Source organism: Podarcis raffonei, chromosome Z, assembly GCF_027172205.1.
Source record: "Podarcis raffonei isolate rPodRaf1 chromosome Z, rPodRaf1.pri, whole genome shotgun sequence".
In the NCBI taxonomy this organism is placed as follows: domain Eukaryota; kingdom Metazoa; phylum Chordata; class Lepidosauria; order Squamata; family Lacertidae; genus Podarcis; species Podarcis raffonei.
The window spans coordinates 32,509,477-32,523,532 of record NC_070621.1 but is presented as its reverse complement, the minus strand read 5'-3'; positions in this window follow the sequence as shown (position 1 = coordinate 32,523,532).

Genomic DNA, 14,056 nt, shown 5'->3' with positions numbered 1-14,056 from the left:
TCTACAGGTCTATGATTCTAAAGGATAAATTTCAGAGGAATAGCTAGGTTTGTTGTAGCAAAACAAAAAACAAACACACAGACATGTCCTTATGGCACATTAAAGATTTAAGGCATGTATTGTTGCCTAATAAATGCACCTTGGCCAGAGCCCACTGCATCACACATAGGAACATAGGAGGCTGCTTATTCTGAAAGTTGGGCCATTGAGCCATCTTGCTCAGCATTGTCTGGCAGTGGGTCTTAGGTTTCAGGCAGGAGACATTCCTAACCCTCTCTCTTCCCATGAATGACTCTGGGCAATCCTTTTGAAAGTATTGGTACTAATGCAAGTGGGAGGCAGGCTGCCATTTACTCTGCTTTGGCCAGGAAGCTAGAGTTGGGCTGCCCGTCAAAGGAGGTAATATTATGCTAAATAGGTAACTAAATAGGTCTGTGTCAGCTGACCATGGTCCCTTATGCCACAATAATGTGTATTGGTGTTTCAGGTGCCACAAAGGCACTTGCTGGTGTGCTTGTCTCTCAAGGAATCTCTTAGCCTTCTTCCATTGCACTAGAACAAGGAAACTTTCCACTTAAAAAAATAGATGTGCCAGTTTACTGTCTATTAAGAAAACATTTATTTTATATACAACTTTATAATAAACTTTATTTTATATACAACTTCCACAACTTGGCCTGGATATGTGTATGGAAAATCATTGCTGGAGACTGCTTGAGTATGATTGCTGCATGTCCCATGATGGAGGCAGGGCTGTCTTTAGCAAATGCAGCGCCAGGGTGCAAAGATCCGCCCAGCGCCACCATCTTGCTGCTGCCGCCACCACCGCCTCCTGAGTAGTAATAAATGCTACTTTCACGAAGGGAAGACAGGGGGTATGTGGCTGAGGAAGGGAGGTGCTGCCTTCACGCAGGGGAGACAGGTGTGTGGCTGAGGAAGGGGGACCCTACATTCAGGCAGGGGAGACTGGGGTTGTGGGGTGAGGGGGGTAGATGCTGCCTTCACGCAGGGGAGCCTGGGGGCAAAGGGGAGGCCAACCTGCCGAGCGCCCAGGGCGGCGCTGCACTGCTCCTCCTGGCGCCACGCGTGGGCAAAACAGGGCTGGCGCCATTGCCATTGTCCCACGAGCTCCGCTTTTGAGGGCAGCAGGGGCTTCTCAGAGGGAGATCAGGGCCCAAGGAGTGCGCAGGACAGGTAGCGGCCTCGGCAGGCTGCTCCAGCGGCCCAGGAAGTCAGCCTAGGTGAAGAAAATGAGCCTTGCCTTGCCTTCGCCCCACCCCCCTGCCCACAGCTGGGACTTCGGAGAGCTCCAACTGCTGCTGCCACTGCTAGCGCCCTTGACCAAGCCCATCCCCAGCCATAGCGCTGCTCTTCGGCAGGGAGGCGCCTGGGCAGCTTCAGCGGTAAGCGCTGGTCGCCCACCTGGCACCCCCAGAATTTGGTGCCAGGGTGCCTTGCACCCCTTGCACCCCCAGGTAAAGACAGCCCTGGATGGAGGACAGAATTAGGCAGGCCTTTTATTGGTTTGTATCCCTCCTAATTAGCAAAATGCCCAACTAATAGCAACAGCAAATGAAATGGCAACACTGTGCCAGGACGGTATCGCTTTATGATGAAAGTTGGAGCTGCATGCTTATATGTTTTATTATGAAACCTTTTCCCTCCTCATCCTTTTTAAATCATGAGTCCAGGGACAGGGACTATGTTTATGCTTGTCCTCAATGTGCTGCTTTCAGTCTAGATTCATTCTAGATCCTGTTGTCTACAAGGGTGTGTGTCGTTACTTGATACACATTTGAAAACCCTTCTCTTGATTAGGTTATTCTTCCCTGCATGTGTGAGAGGAGCCAACTTGAATAAAATATTAGGGGGACCCAAGTAAGCTCTGCCCTGCATATTCAGTTGCATGACGTGATGCACAGACACTATTTGAATGGCAATGCCATCAACTTTGGGAGTCCCAAACATTTTATTTGGGGGGCCTGAGGACCCCTTGGCCCCTATGAGTTGGCTCCTATGTCAAGTGAACTAAGAAGGAAGTGGTGTTGGCAACTTTGTTGCACACCTACCCACAACATAATTGGGCAGTTGTGAATATGCTCCCCATTGCTAGGACTATTTTCAAAGGGGCACCATTATTGGCAATGAACTTTTATTTTCAGAATGAAACCAGTTTCTTTCCAGGGGCAATAAAATATGCCATAGAACTAGACTGTTGGTGTGTGGGCTACGTAAAAAAAAAACAAATCTGGAGTCTTCACTGATGCTGAAATAAAATGTCATGTGTTTGCATCCAGAGACTGACATTATTTTATTTTTTTGCAGGTTTGTATGTGTGTGTGCATGCATGAGTAAGAGGTTTTCGTCTTACCCCTTTCCCTCCCCTACATAAAATTCTTTATATTTTGACATTCGGTTTATTGGCTGTTAAAGCACAGTTCTGTGGAAATTCCCACTACAGTCTTCTCCATGCACTTAAGACGGCACAGTTGTTAGTAGGTTTTTTTTCAGATTCTTTTTGCCATGTATGTGCAGCACGAAGAAAGTTTCACACAGTCAGTTCACTGCCTTGCAATTGTTTCTATGCAGAACAATTCATACTGGCATCCATGTGCCTGCCCCACTGTGATAAATATAGTGGTCCAAATAATGCTTAAGTTCAGCCTCCCCATTACGGCCCCTATAAATGACTGGTTTATTTGAGCATTCATCCTGATTTGCTTGTACACAGTTTTTGCAGAGGTTAGATTATAGCCAGTTCTTTATTGAGCATTGCACAACCAAAATTAGCTGAAGGCAAGACCATGGAAACAGGCAGCAATGCAAACGAAGAGACAATAATCCCAGTAATAAATACAGAAAGATTTTAATCAGTACAACAAGGAAAAACAACACAGGCTTGCTGTCATGGGGATCAATGAAGTAGGTCATATTAATGCAGAAGGATGCAGGATGAGGGAATATGTTGTCCAAAATCATCATTGTTTGGGGTCTTGCTTTGGATAATCACCCCAGTCTAAACAGTTGTGGCATGAGATCTTCACTCCCTTACACAGCAGGGCCTATAGACTGGCATCATTACCCACAGTGGTCAAATGGGACAGACTAGGACTTTACTTGCTCCCCAGGTGAGCAAGCATTCTGTGGCAGATGCCTTGCAGTACTCGGGGAACAAACCATCACTTGCAATTAAGAATAGATGAATCTTATCCATTTCAGTTTCTCATTCACCCCACCCCCCAAATCTTCAGTTCAGTTCTCCATATTTCCACAGTAATTTTGTATTATTGTTTTTTTAACATGAAAACCCACCAGCATTTTAGTGAGGATTTATCCTAATACGCCCATTTGTGTATACAAATTTTATATGAAGCAACTTCCCCCTTTATTATGCCTATTTGCATTTTATTTTCACTGATATATGCATTTCTATGCACATTCTGCCCTAATATATGCATTTATGTACCCTGGAGAACTGGACTGCAAAATTCAGAGAACCATGGATTTTGAAGGTTGGCTGTGTTTCTGGTCATAGAAAGTGCATATTAGATAGGTTTGGCTTTTAATGTGAATTGAATCTAATCAATACCCCAACCCTACCATTGCAATAAGAGGTTAGTGAGCAGGTTAGGGGAGGAAGAGCTGGTACAGAATGCACCTCCAACTCCTTCTCTGCGTCAAGCATACAATTGGCCTGCCAGAGGAAAGAACACACATTTCCTTTACAGCCAGAATAGAAATGCCGTGGGTTGCTGAAAGAGGGAGCTCCCTCTCTCTCTTCTTTGCCAGCCTCTAGAAGGGTAAAGAATACAGCTCTGCAGGCTAATAAATTTTGTGGGCTTATTTTCAAGGCAGTCTTAAAACAATTAGGTTGTATCCAACTAAGGTCTATTCAGAGTAGGTCTATGGAAATGAATGAACCTAACATGTCTAGTAACTTCAATGGAGCTACCCTGATTAGAACTAGTACTGGATACACCCCATTGTTATTTTATGAAGGAGTGTCTGCTTGCATCCAAGCATTGCTAAACATTGCAGAGGCCATTCATCCCGATGTCACTATCTTAATGGTATTAATAATTTACATGCATATAATTTTATTAAATTTAAAAACTGCTGGTTTTATTCTGATAAATGTTATGCCTACTCCATTTTAAAGTTTGCTTTTTCTGATGAATATTTTACATTGTTTTTATGAAAACAGCCTATGGTTTTTTTGTGGATTAAGAAGCAAATAAATATATAAAATAAATACATAAAAATAGGCATCTTGCAACTTGCTGTTCTTCCTCCGGTGCTTTTTTCTGAAGTCTGCTAACTGGAAGGGGTTTGCCTTTGTGGGAGCTTCACACAACAGCCAACTCAGGCTGTTGTGTTTTGACTTCAGGAACGAAGTTTATTCATGATGGAATCTGATTTTAAGCTAATCCAAGGCCCAGTTTAATTCACCTGCTGCCAAAGCAGGAGTGGGGAACCAGTGGCCTCCCAGTTGCTATTGGACTCCAACTCCCACCATCCTTCAACGTTGGCCATGCTGGCTGGTGCTGATGGGAGTTGTAGTTCAGCACCATCTGGAGGGCAATGAGTTTTGGTGGAGGGCATCTGGAGGGCAATGAGTTTAGGCTTTGAGCTTTGGAAGAACAGACTCTTCCACAACTTCCATACCCAGTTCAATGAAGGTGCAAGCTCTTTCCTTGAGCTGTCTCTCTTTTCCTCATCTGCTATGCCATGAACAAAGCCAACAGCTGTATCAGAACTGGTTTCTGTTCTCCACTATGGGGCTGTTGTGGTGATATGAAGGATTGTATCTGCAAGGCAAAGCAAATTCTTCTGCATAACCAAAATGGCATGGCATGATTCAAGGTTAACTGGTGCATTGAAGCGCAGCTGTAAGCAAGGAGCCCACATTCTGGACAGACTGGGTTTGAAGGCAGTCTCTGGGAGGCATTTGGGGAGACGGGTACACATGCGCAGAGAAGATCAGTCGGATCCTGGCCTTCAGTTGGTAACACAGTACTTCCAGAAACAAGCTGGCAAAGAAAAGTGAAAGGGGGGGCAGGAAGGAAGAAGTCACCACAATTAATGGCAAGAAACACTGCTCTTATTTTGGGATGCACTAATTTGTCTATGAACCGCAAATTGACCTAAAGAAGTGGGTATGTGTGGCTAAGCCTGTGGTTAAAATTGAACAGCACAAGCCAAATACATAGCACCAGCAAAAGGTAAAGATAAAGGTCCCCTGACAGTTAAGTCCAGTTGCGAACGACTCTGGGGTTGCGGCACTCAACTTACTCTATAGGCCGAGGGAGCTGCCGTTTGTCCACAGACAGCTTCCGGGTCATGTGGCCAGCATGACTAAGCTGCTTCTGGCAAAACTAGAGCAGCAAACGGAAACGCTGCTTATCTTCCCACCAGAGCGGTACCTATTTATCTACTTGCACTTTGACGTGCTTTCGAACTATTAGGTTGGCAGGAGCTGGGACCGAGAAACGGGCACTCACCCCGTCAGGGGGATTCGAACCACTGACCTTCAAATCGACAAGCCCTAGGCTCAGTGGTTTAGACCACAGCGCCACCCACATCCCAGCACCAGCAAAACACTTCACTAACTGCTCACTTCATGTGACCGTATTCATACAAAAATGTGTGCTGAGTTGTGGGGTTGGGGATGGTTGGTATCACGGCCTCAGTATGGGGAAAGGCTTTAACCTTTTGTTAGGGATGGGCAGAGCTGTCAGTTTCAGTTTATCTCAGTTTCTCATTTTTCTAGACTCCGCATTTCCATAACAGTAGGGTTTTTTAAAAAAGAAACTCCTCATGTAAATTTATCAGTACAGTGGTACCCCAGGTTACATACGCTTCAGGTTGCATACGCTCAGTGGCGTAGCATGGGTTGTCAGCACCCGGGGCAAGGCAAGTAATTTGCACCCCCTAACCCGTGGATTTGCGCCCCCTAACCCTAACCCCTAGATGTTGTGCCCGGTGCGGCCACTCCCCCCTGCACCCCCCACGCTACGCCACTGCATACGCTTCAGGATACAGATTCTGCTAAACCAGAAATGGTACCTTGGGTTAAGAACTTTGCTTCAGGATGAGAACAGAAATCGTGCTCCGGCAGCACAGTGGCAGCAGGAGGCCCCATTAGCTAAAGTGATGCTTCAGGTTAAGAACAGTTTCAGGTTAAGAACAGACCTCCGGAATGAATTAAGTACTTAACCCGAGGTACCACTGTATTTTAGTGCGAATTTCTTTTAATATACACATTTTTGCATGCAGTTTTTGCCTTTCACACTTTCTGCAATGTGGTCTTCCATAATGTAATTGTATTATTATCCATTATTTTCACCAATCTACTCATCTGGTGCACATTTTATCCCAACGTATGCATTTTTGTATACATTACCTGGCTGGGGAACTGCACTACAATATTCATATAGGTATGAATGTCTTCCCTGTCCCTAGCCTTTGCCCAAGTCCAGATCCCTCCCACCCCTCAATCTGCTATTTGTTTTTTGTTTTATTTTTAAAATCACTATTGTGTAAATAACATTCATCTTGTTTTCCCCTATGCATTTAGTCAGGGGTGGGCCATGTGGTGTTCTTTAGATGTTTCTGGGTTCTTGCATTGTTTCAGAAAGAGCAAACTAGGGTAACCAATACAAATGCATGCATGCAGAAACAGAAAAAGTAAAATGAAGCTACCATAGGGAGGAAAACTTGAAAGCAATTTATTACTTTTACTGTATTTTGTATATACTTATATCAATATTTTTTTCATTTTTAAAAAAAACCAATTTAATAAATTTGTTGTTGTTATCAGTGCTTTTTCTTTAAAAATGTTTAGGGGTACTCTCATTTTCCTACTCATATTGAAATACTGCCCCTCAATGAGGCCAAACTTAGATTCACAAAATGTTTAGGGGTATGTGTACCCCTGCATCCCCCCAGAAAAAAGCACTGGTTATTATTATTAAAAGAGCAAATTAGGTAGATTCACCTTTAAATGAAAACTGAATTGAAATTCTTCTCCAACCCTATTTGAGAATTCTGTGAGGCCTCTGCCCAGGGACCTTACACCTGTACATGACCCAGAATTCTACCACCTGCATATTTTAGAAAGCAGTTCAAGTTCTCCTTTCAACCACGTTACTGAGATCCGGAGGCATCTCACCTCTCTTGCTCGGCTTCTGAGGAGACTGGTCTGCTTTGACAAAGGCCTGGCTGCGGAACTTGTCTGCTGCTGCCAGCTTCCACAGAATGGCTTTGATATCCTCTACCTGAAAATTGAAGATGGAGAAATCAGTCGACTGGCAGTCCATGTCAGGTGTGCGTGTATTCATTCATAAGACTGTTCTGTCTCTGTGCCACATAATATTGCAATTCTCCCCTCAAATCTGCCTGGGAAGTTCATATTGACATATGTGTTTTTAAACCCATTTTCTCTCAAAATACACATTTCTACGTTTCATCCTCTGACATGCATTTTTATACTACCAATCAGATGTCAGTGATATAGAAAGGCGTGTCAGAAAAGGGAGGAACAGACACACATAAGAACTGTAGAAAAAAACAATCTGATTCTCTGGATTAGGGATGGGCAAATCTGTCAATTTTGATTTCTTGATATTACTTGTTACGCCAATTATAATTTCAGTTCCCCACATTTTCACATTAGTTTTTGATTTTTTTTAAGTCCTCATGAAAATTAATCAACATGTTACTGACAATTTCTGTTAATATACACATTTTTTATATGTGATTTTGCAAAGCCTCCCCTCCCTATAAAATGTGGTTTTGAATGTTATTTTCACAATATATTCATTTTAATGCACATTTTATCCTGGTATCTGCACTTCCGTACACATTATTTGATTGGGAAAATGCTTTGCAAAATTCAGAGGTCTGCATATTGCAAAGGATGGCTGTGTTTTGGTTCCCATGTCGTTTTGGAAACTGAACTCTCTAAATGCACTGATGAATGCCATCCACATGCGGATACTCTATTAAAAACATGAAGGTTTGGGAGTTCTAGAGAAAAGAGCTAGAGTGGATGAATACAGGCATTGGAGGCTGAAATGGTAAATGGGTGATAGTACAGGGAACATCTAGCAGCATAGAAGCTGATTTATACTAAGTTAGGCTTTGGTCCAAGTAGTTTAGTAATGTTTGCACTGACTGGCAGTGCAACTCCAAGGCTTCAAGACGGGAGCTTTCCCTAGTCCCATGTGGAGGGGCTGGGGATTTAACCTGGGACCTTTTGCATGCAAAGCAGCACATTTGCTGAGGGTAAAGATGTTATACGTATACAAGAGTGTCCTACATTAATCTGTGAAAAGTTGGGAGGGCATGTCTTTGACACTCACCAGGTTATCGGCACTGTCATCTTGCAGTGACTCCTTGACTCCTGCAATGACAGAATACATCTGGAAACGGCCCCACAAATAGTCAGAAAGAAACTGAGCTTTTGCCGCGCAGTTATTTTTCAAGCGGAAAAAAAGGAAGAAAGGGGAGGCAGGCAATGCCAGTTGGTAATTTGGAAAGCAAAATGAAGAAAATGTCAAGCACACTCTATTGTTGGAAGCAACTTTTTAAGGAGGAACTAATCTCAGTCCGAAACCAAGAACTGTAATGAGCATCATTTGCTGAGAAGGACAAATGAACACATTCTGGACATCACAAACAATGAAGGGGCAGGACCTATCTGGTCTGACAGTTAATGCCCCAGGTAACCAAGATAAGCACTGGAATCTATAATTCTATGATTCTATGATGCACCCATTCTTTCTGAACAAATCCTAACTGGATATGCATTCTGTGAGTTATTTATGGCTGCAGCTCCTATGCTAGTCGGCAAACAGCGGAAGGAATGGAATGTGACCTTATACCATCCAGATAAACACTGCAAAGAACTGAACAATGGAAGACAGTAATTAACTCTCCCAGGTTTGGAACAATAACATATATGAAGGACTACACATGTGAAATGGGTTACTTATTTATAAAATGTAACGTAGGTGCTTTTTGTAAGGTGAAAAAAGCAGCCAGCTGGAATAATGGTTTTAACTTCAAGTGAAGGGTGTCAACAGGACTCCAAATAAGAAACCATGAGGCAATGTGAGGAAACGATGATGGTCATGCGTTTGGAACAGGAGCCAGAAACTTGATTTTAAGAAACTGTATTAAATTAAATTAATGTGGTTTGATTTGTAATAATTTGGAAAATTAATAAAAATAATTCGGAGATAGCAAAAAGAAAAAAGAAAAAATAATTAAGGGAGCATCTTACTAGCCTGATTCCAGTATTCATTGATATGATGCAGAGCTGATGGGGAGGAGGAGTACAGTAAAAGAGGGGATTTTAAGGTTTTTTTTTTAGACCAGTCGATTATTTAGCATTCATGCAGATACATTTGTGCAGAGGTTATATGACGATGCCAGCAAGCGGATATGATCCTGCACTTTCCATCACCATTTTCTGTCATTTTTCTTATTGGACTCCCTGTGGTTAGAAAAGTGATGGGATGATTGAACTAGAAAAGTGTGGGACGATAACCACATTTTGTGTGAATGAACAACCCATCAGGAAGTGCTCCCAAATCATGTACCCACACTAACCGTTCCATTGTCTACTTTTCTGGACCTGATTAATTCCTTCTTCCAGGGCAGAGTGAGCTGCATTCAGATTCCGGGATGGACGAAGTCCAAAAGAAGCTGCATCATCAGGTATGAATCCGACAGCGTTATCCACCAAGTTAAAATCCGTAGGTACAAAATCTGGACAGAACATTTAAAAACATGCGTGCTTGTAACTTTCCCACTATGGGAAGCAGAACAGATACATCAGAAGTTCCTTAATCTGGTGCTCTCCAGAGAGACTACAACTCCCGTCATCCCATTGGAGTACAACCACTGGACTTTTGGACTACAACTCCCATTGACCATGTTAAGAGAGTTAGAGCCTGATAACTTATGGAAGGCACTAGATTAGGGAAGGCCAAGATGGGCCTTGGTCTGATCTAGCAATGCTCTGCTTATATTGACATGCATTTGTAGCCTAGCGTGAAACCATCACAACAGCACTGACCAACTTCCACCCCAAATCATAATCAAGATTGTTTCTTACCTTGCATGGCCTCAATGTCTGGGTAAACAGGATAGGCCGCTACGCAGCAGATAGATGAAAGTGCTACCATAACATACGCCAGAAGCTGGAACTGCATCTTCATTGTCCTCCTTTGCAGCTTGGCCAAACTGTGAGGATCTCGCAGTGGCCTGCGTGCTTGGACCCTCCTTTATATCCTCTCCACCCATCTATCTCTGCAGGATCAATATGTTATCATTTTGCAAGAGATTCTCATCATCCCAGTCATCCATCTATCGCAGTGACAGTTTGTCATCCTAATGCACCACCATCCTTTTACGCTTCCATTCTATCGTCGCTTGAACAGGTAGCCCTTAACAAATGTTTGGACTAGATCAGACAGTTCATTACTGTTTGGTTTGGCTGGGAGAACCTAGGGTAGAAATGAAACGTCGTGACGTCAACGACTCTCTGAAGTTAACAATGAGTTTGGCCTGGACTGAATGGAATGGACAGAAAAATAGATGGTACCATTTTTTATTTTCTTTTTTGTATATGCAAAATGCAAACCAGCATTTCCGCTTCACAGGATGTTACTGTGTAAAGATTACCCACTTCCCCTGCCCTATGAAAAGCCCTACAGAGGTGGGCGCTTCTTGGTAGCAAATGCCAGCTCCTTGATGATGCGTTTCCTTTGCTTCCTGCTAACGTTTTGCTGGAGTCAAGAGTCCATCCAAGCTGAAAACCACAGTCTTATAAGTGCAGGGATGGAAAACCCTTTTCAGCCTGAGGGCTGCACTTCCTTCTGGGCAACTTTCTGGGAGCCACGTGCCAGAGGCAAAAGGAGGCAGAGCAACTTTAGAACATTACCTTTGTATAGTATAGCCTTACATGGCTCAGGACTGCAACACCTTATGGATCGCCTCTCCCCATATGAATCGAGACCCTGTGCTTGTCATCTGAGGCCCTTCTCTATATCCTTCATCCCACAGAGGTTCAGAGGCTGGCAACAAGAGAACGGGCCTTTTCTGTGGTGGCTCCCCAATTGTGGAATGCTCTCCACAGAGAGGCTTATTTGGCACCTTCATTACATGTCTTTAGGCACCAGGCAAAACATTCCTCTTTACCCAGGCCTATGACTATTAACTATTATTATTATTATTATTATTATTATTATTATTATTATTACTACGCCATCCATCTGACTGGGCAGCTCCCATACAAAAATACAGTGGTACCTCGGGTTAACAACTTAATTCGTTCCGGAGGTCTGTTCTTAACCTGAAACTGTTCGTAACCTGAAGCACCACTTTAGCTAATGGGGCCTCCCGCCACCGTTGCGCCACCGCACAATTTCTGTTCTCATCCTGAAGCAAAGTTCTTAACCCGAGGTACTATTTCTGGGCTAGCGGAGTCTGTAACCTGAAGCGTCTGTAACCCAAGGTACCACTGTAGTAAAAACGCAATACAACATCACACACTAAAATCTTCCTTGAACAGGACTGCCTTCAGATGTCTTCTAAAAATCACATAATTGTTTACAGTGCTTTTTTTCGGGAGGGGGGGACTCAGGGGTACACATACCCCTAAACATTTTGTGAATCTTTGTACTTTACAATATTTATTTTTCCTGATTTGAAATATAAAATGGTGATTTGCTTGAGTCAAAATGAGAGTACCCCTAAGCATTTTTAAAAGGAAAAAAGCACTGGCTCTTTAGCTCCTTGACATCTGATGGGAGGGTGTTCCACTGGGCAGGCACCACTACCGCAAAGGCCCTCTGCCTGGTTCCCTGTAACCTCACCTCTCGCAATGAGGGAACCACCAGAAGACCCTCTGAGCTGGACGATATGGGTGGAGCACCTCCTTCGGGTATACAGGGTTGGAGCCGTTTAGGGCCTGTAAAAGGAGGGGGGGAGGACTGTTATTATGATGACTATTTTTTTTATTAGGCTGTCTGTCAGTATGCTTTTTGCTATTGTATGTTTTTATCATTGACATTCCATAATGTATTTTAATTATGTATCTTTTGGTATATAAATTGAATTATATATATAATTATATACCCATCATTCAGCCCAGACACTGAGGTCCAGTGTTGCGGGCCTTCCCTGCAAGAAGTGAGGTTACAGGGAACCAGGCAGAGGGCCTTTTCGGTAGTGGCGCCCACCCTGTGGGACGCGCTCCCATCAGATGTCAAGGAAATAAACAACTATCTGACTTTTAGAAGACATTCTGAAGGCAGCCCTGTTTAGAAAGTTTTTAATGTTTGAAGTTTTATTCTGTTTTTAGTCTTCAGTTGGGAGCTGCCCAGAGTGGCTGGGGAAACCCAGACAGATGGGCGGGGTATAAATAATAAAATGATTATGATTATGATTATATTTATGATTATGATTAGAGTAGCTTCTGCACACACTTACACACTTACTATCCTCCTGTCAGGCAAGCAAGACTCAGCATCATAGGAACATGTAAAGCTGCCTTATACAAGGTCAGATCATTAGTCTACTGTATTCAGTATTGTCAACCCTGGCTGGCAGTGCCTCTCCAGGCCCCATGGCCTGAGGTGTCCCACCCCCATTATAAGAGTCCAAGAAACTGATTGCAAGGGAAGGATACTAGAAGAGTCCCATTGGTATTCTTCTATTGGCAAGTTTCAGCTGCCCATTGCTCCAAGGTTTTAAAGGAAACACCCACCCTCCTGGAACAAATCAAGTTCTAGTTTCAAATAGTGTCCAGCCAGATCTCTAGGAAGCCCTCAACAGGAGAGACATGAAATCTGCAGCCGCTCTCAACTGTTTTGTCTCCAGCATTGCTATTCACAGGTGCGCTATACCTAGTGGTTGTTGCGAGACCTACCCTCCCCAACTACCTGTAGCTTCCTCTATTAGCCCTCAAATCAAAGTTCCTCCTTGCAAACTGGATCTTTCCCGTTCTTGCCAGCAGAACCACCACCTGTGCCTATTTCCGAGTTTTTTGGGGGGGTTTGGTTCTGTTGTGACTTCAATGAGTGTTAATAGGCTAGGTGATCTTTTCCTTGTGCTGGGTTAAGAGGTGAAGCCAGTATTGCTAGTAGGAGAGGCAAGAGCAGCCAGCCAAGGAAAGGATAAAAGTTTCACTGCTTTTCTAAACCACATGACTGTGAGCACCTCCAGAATATACACACATAAGAAGGACCTACTGGATCAGGTCAGTGGCAAATCCAGTCCAGCATCCTATTCTCACAGTGGCCAAACCAATTGCCAGCAGGACCAGAGCACAAGAGCACTCACCCCTCTTGTGGTTTCTAGCAATTAGTATTCAGAAGTATTTCCGCCTTGATGGCTAGTAGCCTTCGATAGCCCTCGCCTCCGTGAATTTGTCTAATCTTCTTTTAAAGCCTTGTAGATTGGTGGCCATCACTGCCTCCAGTTTGGGTGAGTTCCACAGTTGAGCTGCTTGAAGGATAACTTTCTTTTATCTACCCTGAACGATGGTGTTTTGCAAGAGGGATTCAAGTGCATACCAGGACTTTAGATTGTGTCACTAAAAGTGGATGTAAGGCTTCTTGCTCCCCAGCGCAAGAAATCCAGTGTTTTGAAGAATTTTTATTTATTTATTTATTTTGCGGTCAGGAAAGTAACAGGCCAGTGCATTTATGTGTGAGGGATGAATGAATGACTGATAGAAAGATATGCAAAAGATATACCCATAGAAAGATATACCCTGCAAGCATATCAGAATGGATGCTGATTGTCATGCAACCACCCCGCAAACAAATCAGAGCAAATGTTCAACGGACTTCAGATCTAATCTCCGCACAAGTTTTATGCAAGCAAATCAGGATGGATGTGCAATAAACTAGTGATTGCTATGCTAGGAACAGACACCAAAGCTCCAACAGCATTCTTACTTGTGGCTGCCTCTGCCACTTTCTGCTATTGTGTTTCTTGCTGGCTCCACAACTGAGCCATTATCATATGGCTCTTCCGGCTG